The sequence below is a fragment of the Bufo gargarizans genome, chromosome 4 (genome assembly GCF_014858855.1).
Source record: "Bufo gargarizans isolate SCDJY-AF-19 chromosome 4, ASM1485885v1, whole genome shotgun sequence".
In the NCBI taxonomy this organism is placed as follows: domain Eukaryota; kingdom Metazoa; phylum Chordata; class Amphibia; order Anura; family Bufonidae; genus Bufo; species Bufo gargarizans.
Window position 1 is genome coordinate 96,887,245 of NC_058083.1, and position 15,027 is coordinate 96,902,271.

At 48.7% G+C, this 15,027-nt stretch overlaps 1 protein-coding gene across 2 annotated transcripts in view; it reads left to right on the plus strand.

The window, feature by feature from the left end:
• The first annotated feature begins 1,248 nt into the window (after positions 1-1,248).
• PAK2 (p21 (RAC1) activated kinase 2) overlaps positions 1,249-15,027 on the plus strand; it is a 70,427-nt gene continuing 56,648 nt past the window's right edge. For both annotated transcript variants that reach the window (XM_044289099.1, XM_044289101.1), the window contains exon 1: positions 1,249-1,370. The gene's annotated coding sequence lies outside the window, so the exon portion shown is untranslated. The remainder of the gene's footprint in view (positions 1,371-15,027) is intronic.

The following is a 15,027-nucleotide window of genomic DNA, read 5'->3' on the forward strand; positions in this document are numbered from 1 at the left end:
GTAAATAAACTCTTCCTTGCCCAGTAACCGCATGTCAGCTGTCACATACTGTAGTCACAGCTCAGTCCTATTCAAGTGAATGGACCTGGACTGCAATACCAGAAACAGCCTCTATACAATGTGCGGCGCTGTGCTTGGTCAGCTGATTGGTGCTGGAGTCAGACCCCCAGTCATCAGGTACTGATGACCCATCATTATAGAACAGGAATCGGCAATCTTCAGCACTCCAGCTGGTATGAAACTACAACTCCCAGCATGCAAACACGCTCGGCTGTTCTTCTAAGCCAGAGCTCATTTACATGACCATATGTTCGCTTCGCATTTTTTGCAGATTGGATGGGACCACAAAAAATGTGCATCCGTATGTCCGTTCCATGGCCCCGCAAAAAAGATAGAATGCCCTATTCTTGTTCGTTTTGCGGACAAGGATAGGCATTGTTGCATTAAGGGTCCATTCACATTCCGTATGTGTTTTGTGGACACCGGCAATGTGCGTACCGCATTGACACATCGCCGGCACTCTCATAGAAAATGCCTTTTCTTGTCCGCAATTGCGGACAATAGGACATGTTCTATTTTTTTCCGGAGCCGTGGACCGGAAGATTGGGGGCGCGCTCTGGAAGTGCGGATGCGGAGAGCACATAGTGTGCTCTCCGCATGGATTCTGTCCCCTTAGAGAATGAATGGGGACGCACCTGTTCCGCAAATTGCGGAATGAATGCAGACCCATTATACGGACATGTGAATGGAGCCTAAATCTGCAAAAAAAAACAAAAAACTGATGCAACACGGACGTCACACCGATGTCATCCATGTTTTTGTCTGGTATCGCGTGACTATTTTATTGCTTTGTCACGTGTCACACCCAACATTAAAGGCAATGGAGTAAAAGCTGTGCGTGACTTGCAACACAAAATCATTAATATCTGGATGTTTTGTGACTATCATGTCCCAGTATGTCGCCATAGCCTAAAGCATGACAAGATTTCCTGGCCCAATGCTATCTGGCATCACTAGAAGCGATAATTACACGACTACTTCATGTATTGTAGACAGAGGCGCCTTCAGGTGACAGATGCTTAAGTTACACTGCGATATCGCGACAATATCGCCGCTCAGGTAGCAGCCTGCCCCGGAGCGTAGCGCAGTCCGCAGTGACGGGCAGCAGAGGGCGCTCTCCTGGAGGAAGAAGAAGGCGGCTGCAGGCAATGTGACCGGTCTGAGGGGAAGAGGAGGAGGTGTGGCAACCCGGAACCGGAAAGGGTGACGAGAAGGAGGGTCTGTGCGTCGCGAAAAGGGTCTGAGTAGAACGTAGGAAGGAGCCGGCACCGGCGGGGAGTTGAGGCCGCAGCGCTACATCATAACATCCGGTATTTACTCCGTCGTTCCCAGGCAGTGCGGCACGGTTCTCACTGCCGCCTGTAGGGGGCATGGTGTGTGAATGTGCCCGGGAGACCACTGTGCTATGTATGTGGTGGGCACCGTGCTGGGTCTGGTAACAATTGCAGGGCTGCTGAGGAGCAGGTGTATGGGTATTGCAGGCTGGCTGGCTGCTGTCACGTGACTACCTGGACTGCTAGTGAGCGGGCAGTGCCAGGCTGCAGTCATACGGGCGACTTAAAGGGGTTGTCCAGGATTAGAAAAACATGGCTGCTTTCTATCAAGAAGGTTGTGTGTGGTATTACAGCTCAGCTCCATTCACTTCCATGAAGCCCAGGTGCTGTACCAGACCCAGTCCATGGACCGGTGGTGCACGGTTTCCTAATCCTGGAACCCCCTTTAAGGCAATGGATGTGGTCTTGAGTTGATGACTGTGGTACAGCAGGATGCTGTGTGTTTGGACTGAGCCCTTGGATATGACGTCCACCCCTGTGCGCTTTATATATTCCTGATCAGTGCTGTAGTCCAGGGATCAGCAGCCTCCAGCTGTTCTAAAACTACAACTCCCAGAATCCTCCTTTTAACTTCCGCGAGAGTTACTAGAACAGCCAGGTCCATGTGCATGCTGGGAGTTGTAGTTTCACAACTGATCCCTGCTGTAGCCCCTGACCCAGTCCTGAGGAGTTATAGGCCGTTGTGCTGCCAGGGTCACCACACAAAGACCAAATCCGCTGCTTATTTCTGTGTCATTGTGGCGGAGCACATCATCGAATGGCGCTAAACCGCGAACAGACACCGGGCCAAAAAGTACTTGTCCTTTCTAGTATTCTCTGTTCTGAAAATACCTGATACGGAATCTCCCTTAAAGTTCCACGTGCTTTGTGTTGTGTGTGTTTTTTTTTTTTTTTTTTTTTTTTTTTTTTTTTTTTATCCTACCAATTTTCAGTCGAAGTTTGGACGTGGGTTCAACACAGAATCCGCTTTGAGTGGATGTCACGTGCTTTTTCAGTGGAGAAAAAAAAACACGCCTGCGGTTTTCACATTGAAATCAACAGGTAGTGGATTGCTTCTGTTTTCTGTGCCAAAAGGCCGAATGCACGTGGCCGACAGCGGTCCGTGGTATGCCGGGCTGGATTCCTGTTCAGAGCAGGAGCGCACGGCGTCATCGGTTGCTATAACGCCGTGTGCCTAATGCTGCACTACAGTAATGCACTCGTATAGATCATACAAGTGTATTACTGTAGTGCAGCGGCGTCATAGCAACCAATGACGCTGTGCGCTCCTTCTCTGAACAGGAATCCAGCCCGGCATACCACGGACCGCTCTCGGCCGTGTGGATTTGGCCGAATGCACGTGGAATAAACTGTGTGAGAAGACCCTAAGGCCTCATGCACACAAACATTGTTTGTTTCCGTGTCCGTTCCGTTTGTTTTTTTTTTTGTTTTTTTTTTCCAGTTAGGATGCAGACCCATTCATTTCAATGGGTCCGCAAAAAATGCGGACATCAAACCGTGTGCTGTCCGTTCCATAGCCCCGCAAAAAAAAATAGAACATGTCCTATTCTTGTCCATTTAAGGCATTGTTACAATGGATCCGCAAAAAAAAAAAAAAAAACACGGATGGCGTACGGTCGTGTGCATGTAGCCTTAGACTGCGGGCATCACAGCCTCCCAACCAAACCAGTGGGTGTCGGGTTCCGCGTGGTGAGGCATCTGCACTGACATTCTGACGTAACACGCCCTTATTTCTTGTGGTTTTTCGTTCTGGATGCCGATTCCACGTCATTGATGGACAGGTTACTTCCTTTTAAAACTTTTGGTTGGAAAGAAATAAAATAAAAATTCACATGCAGGCTCCCTATTGAAATAAGTGGGGGAAACATGCATTTTTGTGTGGAACCCATGTCAAAAAAACTAGGTGAACAAGGCCTAAGTGGTTGTGACAACAAATATGGCTGCCATGATAGCATCAAGGTGGTCCCCCTAATGTTCGGCCCGTTCATGTAATTCTTTATGATCCACATCTACAAGATGCACTAACTAGAGACTGGTATATTGGAGCCAGGGAAAAAAAAACTGAACAAGTGTAAGGGTCCAGCCACACGGTCAGGTTTCCTGATGCATATTTGGAAGCTAAGACTAGGGGTGAATTAAAAAAAACAGAAGTGGTTTGGCTTCCAAAACTGCATCAGGAAACCTGACCGTGTGGCCGTGCCCTAAGGATCTGAGGCCTTGACGAGGACCAAATTGTGATTGCTAGACGACTGACTTGGAGCATCTCAAAATTAGCAGGTCTAGTGAGGTGTTCCTGATGTGCAGTGGTTAGTAGCTACCAGAGAGGACAAGATGTGCCGTCAGGAGTGAAGGTTATCCCGTCTGGTCTGATCCTACAGAAGAGCTACTTCTTTGGAATGGTCCAATACACGAAGGCTTATCCTTGCAGCTTAGGCTACTTTCACACTTGCGGCAGAGTAATCCGGCAAGCATATGCCTGATTATTCAGAAAAATGCATTGAAATGCCAGATCCGTCTTTTTGGTGTCATCTGGCAAAACGAATCCGGCATTTATTTGTATCACCTTTTTTCCGGTCTGTGCATGCGCAGACCGGAAGGACATATCCGGCATTTAGGCAAGTGTTCCGTTTTTTTGGTCCGGAGATAAAACCGTAGCATGCTACGGTTTTATCTTTTGCCTGATCAGTCAAAAAGACTGAACTGAAGACATCCTGATGCATCCTGAACGGATTACTCTCCATTCAGAATGCATTGGGATATGCCTGATCAGTTCTTTTCTGGTATAGAGCCCCTGTGACGGAACTCTATGGCCTCTTTCACACTTGCGTTGTCCGGATCCGGCGTGTACTCCACTTGCTGGAATTACACGCCGGATCCAGAAAAACGCAAGTGAACTGAAAGCATTTGAAGACGGATCCGTCTTCAAAATGCTTTCAGTGTTACTATGGCAGCCAGGACGCTATTAAAGTCCTGGTTGCCATAGTAGGAGCGGGGGAGCGGTATACTTACAGTCCGCGCGGCTCCCGGGGCGCTCCAGAATGACGTCAGAGCGCCCCATGCGCATGGATGACGTGCCATGCGATCATGTGATCCATGCGCTTGGGGCGCCCTGACGTCACTCTGGAGCGCCCCGGGAGCCGCGCGGACGGTAAGTATACTGCTTCCCTGCTCCTGGCAGCCATGGTAACCACTCTAAAAAAAGCTAAACGTCGGATCCAGCAATGCGCCGTAACGACGTTTAGCTTAAGGCTGGATCCGGATCAATGCCTTTCAATGGGCATTAATTCCGGATCCGGCCTTGCGGCAAGTCTTCAGGATTTTTGGCCGGAGCAAAAAGCGAAGCATGCTGCGGTATTTTCTCCGGCCAAAAAACGTTCCGTAACTGAAGACATCCTGATGCATCCTGAACGGATTTCTCTCCATTCAGAATGCATTAGGATAAAACTGATAAGGATTCTTCCGGCATAGAGCCCCGACGACGGAACTCTATGCCGGAAGAAAAGAACGCAAGTGTGAAAGAGCCCTTACAGGACTTCAAGTATATGCGGATCACACCTGACACCTTCAGAGGTCTTGTGGAGTCCATACTATGAGTGGTCAGAGCTGTTTTAGGGAGACCTAGACTGATTTTAATGTTATGGCTGATTATTGTATAAAAGGAAACTATGTGGGAAATTCCCCCGTGAAAAGCAATGAGCAATTTTATTTTTTATGTCTTTTGAAACTTAAATGTCCACTGTTGTCTCCAAAGCTTGGATGATGCATGTGGCCAACCATGACTCCCCCATAAGTTTTGCACTGTTGTCTCAGCCAAGCATGTGTGATTTCAGTAAGTAGAGTAGATAAGAGGTTGCCAAACAAAACTGGCACCGCTTATCTGGTAAAATAGGTTGCCATCCACCCTGCTGGCTCTCATGCCTGTACTCCTGAATAGAAAGATTTAGATATACGGAAATGCTGAGGAGACTGACCAGCAGTGGGGGCGCGTCATTGGTGGAGCCACAAGAGATGTCATTTCCAGACATGCAAACAGTTGAAATCTGGCGTACCCCTTTATCTTTATGTACCTCACTGTACGTCAAGCCTTTCTTGTCTTTGCAGCCGGCGGCCCGAGCTCCTCCTGCAGGGAGTAAAATCCAAACCGGCACTCCCAGGTTATGTGAAAACTCAGCAAGATGCTGCTTGGCAGACTATATTCCACTGACTTACTGAACAAGACATACAGGCGGTCATGCAAAATTAGCCTTTTTTTATTTTTACATTAATGCATTTTATGCTTAATAGGCTGTTTTCACATGCGCTCTGTGAGACGTCCACATTTACCACGACTCGGCTGACCCAAACTCTCTGCCTCACAGATCACTATGATGCCTTAAGTTTGGCTGTTACAGATCATGTTTCATGGACCACACACGGCCGTGGGAAAGCAACCTAAGTGCTCATTCACACGAACGTATGCTGCCCGTTGCCATATTGCGGATCCGCAGTACACGGGCACCGTTCCGTGTGCATTCCGCATCACGGATGCGGACCCATTCACTTCAATAGGTCCGCAAATCCGGAGCTGCGGAACTGAACACGACGGAAGCACTACGGAGTGCCTCCTGGGGTTCCGTTCCGTGCCTCAGCACTGCAATAAGATAGAGCAAGTTCTATCTTTTTGCAGAACAGACGGATTGCGGACCCATTCAAGTGAATGGGTCTGCGATCCCCATGCGGCTGCTGCACGGATGGTTCCTGTGCATTGCAGACCGCAAATTGTGGTCCACAGCACGGGCTTCACACGGTCGCGTGAACAAGCCCTAAAACCCAACATAGTTGAAGGAGAATTTCAGGGAAACAGTTTTCTCATTAGGTGTGATCTCTGGGCCATCATAGCGCCGGAGCCCCAGCACACAACAGTGCGGGGCACTTGTCCTGATACAGGCATTTCTTAATTAGCTCCTGAAGATACGTGGCAACGCGTAGAGCCGATGTCATTGTTCAGGACACGGCTCTCTAGGCAGAGTGTGCATGAGCTGTGAGAGTTTACCTCTAGGTGATGCTGACTATAAGATGGTGGCAGGTTGAGAGGTTGGCCTAAACACTGACGCGTATGAGGGTATGCATGTTTCACACGGTGCATTGTATCCTGGATGAGTGATGTTCTAATCAAACCGTTCCAGACATAGCCGTGTGGTGTGTGAGTGCCGTCTAGTAAAGTAGGACGACTCCAGCAAAGTCTTTAGTGTGGAGCACTGGTTGTATCATAGACCAGTGCAGTCAGTGTGGCTGATACAATGTAGCCCCTTCAGCCTGACACCGCTGCAGTGGTCGGTAACCATCTGAGAGGTTCACCCGCGGCACACCTGTGTCTATACGTAGATTGGACCGTGTCCTGCTTGCAGTCTATTAGCAGCACCTTGCTAGCAAGCCAGGAATTCAGTCCAGACTTGTAATGTGCAGAGGGTTATTCCTCAGTCCCTTTCTGCACTCTTCGTCTGGTTGCCTGATGGTCACAGATTGTGACATATAGGTTTTTGTCCTCTTTTTAAACAGACTACAATAAAGTTTTAGTTTTTTTTCTTTTAAGGCCTCTTTCACACTTGCGTTGTCCGGATCCGGCGTGTACTCCACTTGCCGGAATTACACGCCGGATCCGGAAAAACGCAAGTGTACTGAAAGCATTTGAAGACGGATCCGTCTTCAAAATGCTTTCAGTGTTACTATGGCACCCAGGACGCTATTAAAGTCCTGGTTGCCATAGTAGTAGTGGGGAGCGGGGGAGCGGCATACTTACAGTCCGTGCGGCTCCCGGGGCGCTCCAGAATGACGTCAGAGCGCCCCATGCGCATGGATCATGTGATCCATGCGATCACGTCATCCATGCGCCTGGGGCGCCCTGACGTCACTCTGGAGCGCCCCGGGAGCCGCACGGATGGTAAGTATGCTGCTCCCCGCTCCCCACTACAGTTTACCATGGCTGCCAGGACTTTAGCGTCCCGGCAGCCATGGTAACCATTGAGAAAAAGCTAAACGTCGCATCCGGCAATGCGCCGAAACGACGTTTAGCTTAAGGCCGGATCCGGATCAATGCCTTTCAATGGGCATTCATTCCGGATCCGGCCTTGCGGCAAGTGTTCCGGATTTTTGGCCGGAGCAAAAAGCGCAGCATGCTGCGCTATTTGCTGCGGCCAAAAAACGTTCCGTTCCGGAATGGAAGACATCCTGATGCATCCTGAAGGACGGACTGTCCATTCAGAATGCATTAGGATAATCCTGATCAGTATTCTTCCGGCATAGAGCCCCGACGACGGAACTCTATGCCGGAAGACTATAACGCAGGTGTGAAAGGGCCCTAAGACGTTCATAAGGCTGTGATAATATAAGTATTCAAGAACGTTCACCAGATTATTCGAATAGTGTGAGATAGTGATCGCTGGTCAGCAGAGAGCTGTGACATCCTCCAGTCTCAGAAATGAAGGCGCTCTGGGCTCTACTGTTATGCATGCCTGACCATTTACCATTGACGTTCACTTGACACTTTTAAAGGGGTTTTGCAATCCCCACACCAAGTGTAGATATGGTCCCAAATCTGCTGAGCCTCGAGAAAGAAATCGCCTTTTTGCCACCACTTCTTTCCAGCTCAGAGGGTCTGGTTCCTGCTGCTTCTGGTCTGTGTACCAGAAGTTTGATGTCCCAACAGTCACATGCACTGCTGCAGCCATTTACTGGCCTCAGTGGTCTCGTGCTGCTGACCAGTGAATGCCTGCAGTGGTGCATTTGTTGACGGACGGAACATAAAACATTTCACTGTCGTTGCTGCAAATAGGTGCCGATGAATTGGTGAGTGCCTTTCTTTAGCCAGAACAGATTCGGAGCCATAACTAAAACTGCGGTGGGGGTCAGAATACCCCCCCCCCCTTTTCATTTAGACGTTTTGGAAACCCCTTTTAAGGTGGCCACACATTCCCAGTCACCTGTGTATATCCTGTATAATACCTCCAACCGGCGGTGGAGATATTTGGCTGGCCAGTTTCCTTGGATGATATGTTATTCTCTAAGTTTTCTAAAAGCAAGCAAAGGAAAGACCCCTCTGATCACCAGATGCATTGGCCTAGTTTACAGATGCGTGGTGGGGGGCACAGATCTGCATTCAGGGAGGGAGCACATTTCTTGCCAATCTCTGTCTGTTTTTTTAGAATTATTTGAACACAACGAAGCACAAAAATTTGATGAGGTCTTGTTGACACTTGTCGAAAAATAGTCGGATATGATTAGCGAAAGGGATCAGAGAGCCTGCGGGCCTGTCTGTCATCGCCTGGGCCATGAAGCTGCCTCTTTCCACCTCTTCAGTCGTTAATATTTCATTTCTTGTTTCTTCTGAATGTCGCGTCTTATGCTTGGATCTTCAGGCTTCTCGGTTGCTTGATGTGTATCCACATTGCTGATGGTTGTCCTCTCCCCCTTTACCAGTTCATGCATCCCTTTTTGTTTGTTTAGATGACCTAGATCTTCTCATATGGCAAAAATGTGTATATAGATTCTGGTACTGGACACATAAGGGGAAATGCAGCTTAAAAAAAGTTTCTTAAATCAAAGCCTTTGCCCCATTGAGGAAAAACAAGACGGGGTTTAGCCTCGGCTGAAATGGCAAAGTGAAGGGCCAAACCTGACCGATGTTGAAACCAACATAGATCTAGGAGGAGTTTTCTGCAGACGTTTTCCATTTGGGGAGGGTTGCATCATGTATCAATGTGTATTTCATATGAATGACTGGGAAACACTGAACACTGGCGCTGAAGAGACAGAATGCATGATCCATCATGGTGGACTGGGACAGTGAAGTTACTTCCCCATCCTCCTTCTGGAAATGCAACCATTTCAAACCTCTGAACCCTATCGTGTCCATCTGCCTCTGCCCATCCAATTTAAATTTTCAGGACATTTCCGCTATCACATGCATTAATGACCGGCACATGGAGTAGGCTGGAAAGTCTTTCCATAATGCAATTGTTGACCTGCAAGCAGTAGGCCTGGAGCAGTGCATACCTCGCCTGCTGTCTAGCATGAGGACCTGCCCTGACCTGCATTAGAAGTCACTAAGGGTCATTAGCCCCCAGGTTTAGCTGCTTGTGATTGACAGTGGTCTCCTCCTGCACTGATGGGAAGACTGAGGAGCAATGTTGGTCAGCAGCAGTATGGCGGTGGGGGAGGGAATACAAATATTTTATTTTATATATTAAACTTGGGGTACTTTTACACTAGCGTTTTTCCTTTCCGGTATTGGGTTCCATCCTAGGGGCTCAATACCAAAAAAGAACTGATCAGTTTTATCCCCATGCATTCTGAAAGGAGAGCAATCAGTTCAGGATGCATTAGGTTGTCTTCCGTTCAGTCTTTTTGACGGAGATAATGCCGCAGCATGCTACGGTTTTATCTCCGGCCAAAAAACGGAACACTTGCCTGAATGCTGGATCCAGCATTTATTTGTAAGACGGATCAGTCTTACAAATGCCATCAGTCTTACAAATGCATTTCTCTGCCGCAAGTGTGAACGTACCCTTACATTTTTGTAGGGACTTTTTTGAAAATGTTTATACAAAGTATTCATGATCTATACTATGAGAAAAGGCTCTGCATATGGCCTCGTGCACACGGCTGTGTTAGAGGCATTCCGTTATTCATTCCGTCCTAATAGAAGTCTATGGGCTGCAAAATGGATCCGTCCGGTTTCTGTTATGCAGGAGAGGACTTCAGCATAACGTAAACTGGACGGATCCGATATGCAGGCGATAAAGTTCTATTATGACGGCATGAATAACAGAATGCCTCTGAAGACAATAGAATTGCGTTGTGGTCCGTGGTAAGGGAATCCATAACGCAATTCACCTTTTACCACCAAACGAAGTGTGAACAAATTTCAAAATATGAAATTTGCAAAAAAATGTAAAATAACTCTATTCTTGCGCAACACTTTGCTACATCTTTACTTTGTCGTTCACCAGTGATATTGCTGTCCCGAGGAGAGTGTGGGGGTTTTGTTCTGGCCGTGTCTGATGTAGCAGTGGTCGGTCCTCGCTGTCGACGCGGCAGCTCTTTGATTCCTCCTGTCCTGGCTCGTTTCTGCACGCCTGGAACATTCTGCAGCACATTCCACCTGCTTTTTGCAAAGTCCGTGCCTGCAGGCAGATTCGTCTTCAGGACGCTGGGCTGGCGGGTGTTATCACATACCACGTCCTCGATTCACAGATGGGAAGGCGCAGATTAGTCCCAACTCTTACATACAGGATTGTCAGCATTGCAGATATTACAGATAACATTGAGGTGGAGGCGGACATGATCTCCTGCTTGATACCTACTGTCACTGAGAGCACTGAGCATATTGATCTGTGTGCTCTCCTGGGTTACTGATAGAAATGGAACGCCGGCATTGTCTGGCATCTTACATACAAGTGCATATCACCCTTTCCCCCCCCCCATAAAGTGCCGTATGAATGGAGGGGAAGTCAAGGGAAAACGCTCGGTAGTGAACCTGTAAAAGGGGGATGTGAGATGTCTTAAGAAATCAGATGCCAGGGCTGAAACCCCATCCTTGGGAACCCCACCGATCAGAGTCCCCTTATTGAAGGAAGCAGCAGTCACAGGACTCCGACACCTCCATCTCGTGATCTCCAGTGGTCAGACCTCCGCCATTCACAGCATAGGGGGTAGGTTCTTCTGGTGTAACCAGGACATTGAGGACTGCAGTGCTACAGGGGCAGATGTTGTGTGGTAATATCATGTATATGATTACATGTATGCCAGCGGTGTGACCCCGGGCAGTTTACACGCAGCCTTCCCCTATAGGAGCAGAGGTTAGTCTTCACCTTCTATTAGCGCTATGCACAAAAGGGATTACGTGTGGCGTGTAGAACCATCGGTCTAGGGTTGCTATACAGCTACACAGCGACTTTTGTTTGCCAAAGGGGAAAAACTTAACCCCATTGTGACCAAGTGATTTTTCAGGTGTTTTTTATTTTTATTTTATTTTATTTTTTTACTCCCAAGCTTTCCCTGAGCCATAATATTTTTCCATTGACATACTTACGAGTGCTCGGTTTTTGCAGGACAAGTTGTCGTCACCATTTTCTGTTGTGTAGGATGTAGTGGGAAGCCGGAAGAAAATCCAAATGGGCTGGAAGTTTGGGGGGGGGGTGACGACTATGCAATTTTGCCATAATTTGACGGATTTCATTTTTATGGCGTTCCCTAATGATAAAACTGACCTGTTAGCTTCTTTCCGTAAGTCAGATGTAGTTACATCTACAGAGCTTTGCAAGAGCTGATTTTTATTTTATTTTATTTTTTTCTGCGGTGCAATCTGTAGCTTTCATTGATGCCATTTTGGGGGGGGTTACTTTTTGATCACCCTTTATTCAATTTTTTGCGGGGAGGTAAAGCGACGGGGAAAAAAAAATGCCCGTTTTGATTTATTTGTAATGCCATTCACCGTTGAGAATAAATACATTTTTATTTGTACAAGCGTTTTAGGGTGCGGCCATGCCAATGATCTTAGTTTTTTTTAACTGGGAAGGGGACGGGGGTGATTCTTCATGAAAGAACAATTGTGGGACATCTTTTCTTAGAACTCTGCATTGTGCTGCTCCTCAGTTATTCCTCCTAGACAACTGTGTTACCAGGCAGAAGTTGTGCTTAAAAAGGTGGTTTGCCTTCTGGGGGGCGGTGGTGGGATGCTGGGTCTTTCTGCCAGACTTCCCCATGTGGCCGGTCCTGTGGAGCGAAGCATCCATCCCTGCCTCTGTTCTGCCTCCTTCAGGCCCCCGCCGCTGCCTCGCTCCCGTCTCCACTTGTCAACATCCTGTTTGATGTAGCTCACGTGGCCACTGTAGCCAATGGCTGGCTGCAGCAGTGATGTGTCCTGTATGTATCACTGTTGCAGGCGATCTTTGTTCCCACGTATGCCGACGTATAGTGTTTGCTATCATTCACCTCGGGCAAGGTTTGTGGCTGGCTGGGACTTGTTGTACTCCATTGTTTTTCCATGCTCTGTACATCTCATGTACGGCCATTTAGACTTGGGGAGGGTTCACATCACGTTTTATGTGATGCAACACACCACGTTCTTGTATCCCGCACAGTCCAGTAAGTTTACTCTATGGAGAACTGATGCCGCTGTAGGACATCAGTCAGAGGCATCAGTTTTTTTGTGTACATTAGGCCTCCTGCACACGACCGTTGTGTGCACCCGTGGCCGTTGTGCCGTTTTCCCGTTTTTTTTGCGGACCCATTGACTTTCAATGGGTCCGTGGAAAAATCGGAAACTGCACCGTTTGGCAGCCGCATCCGTGAGCCGTGTTTCCTGGCCGTGAAAAAAATATGACCTGTCCTATTTTTTTCACGGCCAACGGTTCACGGGCCCATTCAAGTCAATGGGTCCGTGAAAATCACGGATGCACACAAGATTGTCATCCGTGTCCGTGATCCGTGTCCGTTTTTTCCTATCATTTCAATGGCAAACTTGACTTAGATTTTTTTTTCATTTTTCATGTCCGTGGATCCTCCAAAAATCACGGAAGACCCACGGAAGAAAAAACGGGCACGGATCACGGACCTACGGACCCCGTTTTTGCGGACCGTGTAAAAAAACGTTTGTGTGCAGGAGGCCTTAAAAGGATGGAAAAAACGTGATGTGAACCCTGCCTAATACAGATTTTTTTTAAAACGTATATAGGAGGTGGAATATGTCCTGGATAGAGTAGTGTTACATTAGTATTCTTCCAGTCTTCCTGCGTGCATAAGGTAGTCGGAGGAACAGTGCGGCCATCTTGAATATTTTTTTTTTTTTCTTGAAACGGAGGGTCGCTTTAGTTTGTAACTTGCCACGTTGTATTAAAGGAAACACAACCTCTATTCCGTTATAGCAGATCATCCGTATAATATGATTTCCTAGGCCAGTGGTCGGCAACCCGCGGCTCGCGAGCCACATGCGGCTCTTTTGATCCTTAGATGCGGCTCTTTGGTTTGGGCTGGCGGGTGGGCGGCCTTTCTTGCAAAATGTCAAGCTTTCAAAAGGTCCGTCATGCGCCTCCTGCCCCGTCTGTCTGCTCCTTCCACTTTATGAATGAAGCAGGCAGGCGGGGCAGGAGGCGCATGGCGGAGGGTGAGATGTCACGCTGCGCACAGCAGCAGAAGGGCGGGCAGCGGCGGACTTTCAGCACAACACCGGCCATGTGAGGAGTGGTGAAGAGGCCGCCACTCAGGTCCAGGAGGAGCGAAATGTCCTGCAGAAGAAAGGTAGGAGCTGCCCCCGGTGTGTGCACCGGCCCCACCGCAAGTGTCCCTGCCTCCTCCCTTCCCCCCCACTAATACATTACTTTACTTACTGGAGGGCACTTATGGGGGATATCTGTGGAGGGCACTTATGGGGGATATCTGTGGAGGGCACTTATGGGGGATATCTGTGGAGGGCACTTATGGGGGATATCTGTGGAGGGCACTTATGGGGGATATCTGTGGAGGGCACTTATGGGGGATATCTGTGGAGGGCACTTATGGGGGATATCTGTGGAGGCACTTATGGGGGATATCTGTGGAGGGCACTTATGGGGGATATCTGTGGAGGGCACTTATGGGGGATATCTGTGGAGGGCACTTATGGGGGATATCTGTGGAGGGCACTTATGGGGGATATCTGTGGAGGGCACTTATGGGGGATATCTGTGGAGGGCACTTATGGGGGATATCTGTGGAGGGCACTTATGGGGGATATCTGTGGAGGGCACTTATGGGGTATATCTGTGAGGGCACTTATGGGGGATATCTGTGGAGGGCACTTATGGGGGATATCTGTGGAGGGCACTTATGGGGGATATCTGTGGAGGGCACTTATGGGGGATATCTGTGGAGGGCACTTATGGGGGATATCTGTGGAGGGCACTTATGGGGGATATCTGTGGAGGGCACTTATGGGGGATATCTGTGGAGGGCACTTATGGGGGATATCTGTGGAGGGCACTTATGGGGGATATCTGTGGAGGGCACTTATGGGGGATATCTGTGGAGGGCACTTATGGGGGATATCTGTGGAGGGCACTTATGGGGGATATCTGTGGAGGGCACTTATGGGGGATATCTGTGGAGGGCACTTATGGGGGATATCTGTGGAGGGCACTTATGGGGGGATATCTGTGGAGGGCACTTATGGGGGATATCTGTGGAGGGCACTTATGGGGGATATCTGTGGAGGGCACTTATGGGGGATATCTGTGGAGGGCACTTATGGGGGATATCTGTGGAGGGCACTTATGGGGGATATCTGTGGAGGGCACTTATGGGGGATATCTGTGGAGGGCACTTATGGGGGATATCTGTGGAGGGCACTTATGGGGGATATCTGTGGAGGGCACTTATGGGGATATCTGTGGAGGGCACTTATGGGGGATATCTGTGGAGGGCACTTATGGGGGATATCTGTGGAGGGCACTTATGGGGGATATCTGTGGGAGGGCACTTATGGGGGATATCTGTGGAGGGCACTTATGGGGGATATCTGTGGAGGGCACTTATGGGGGATATCTGTGGAGGGCACTTATGGGGGATATCTGTGGAGGGCACTTATGGGGGATATCTGTGGAGGGCACTTATGGGGGAT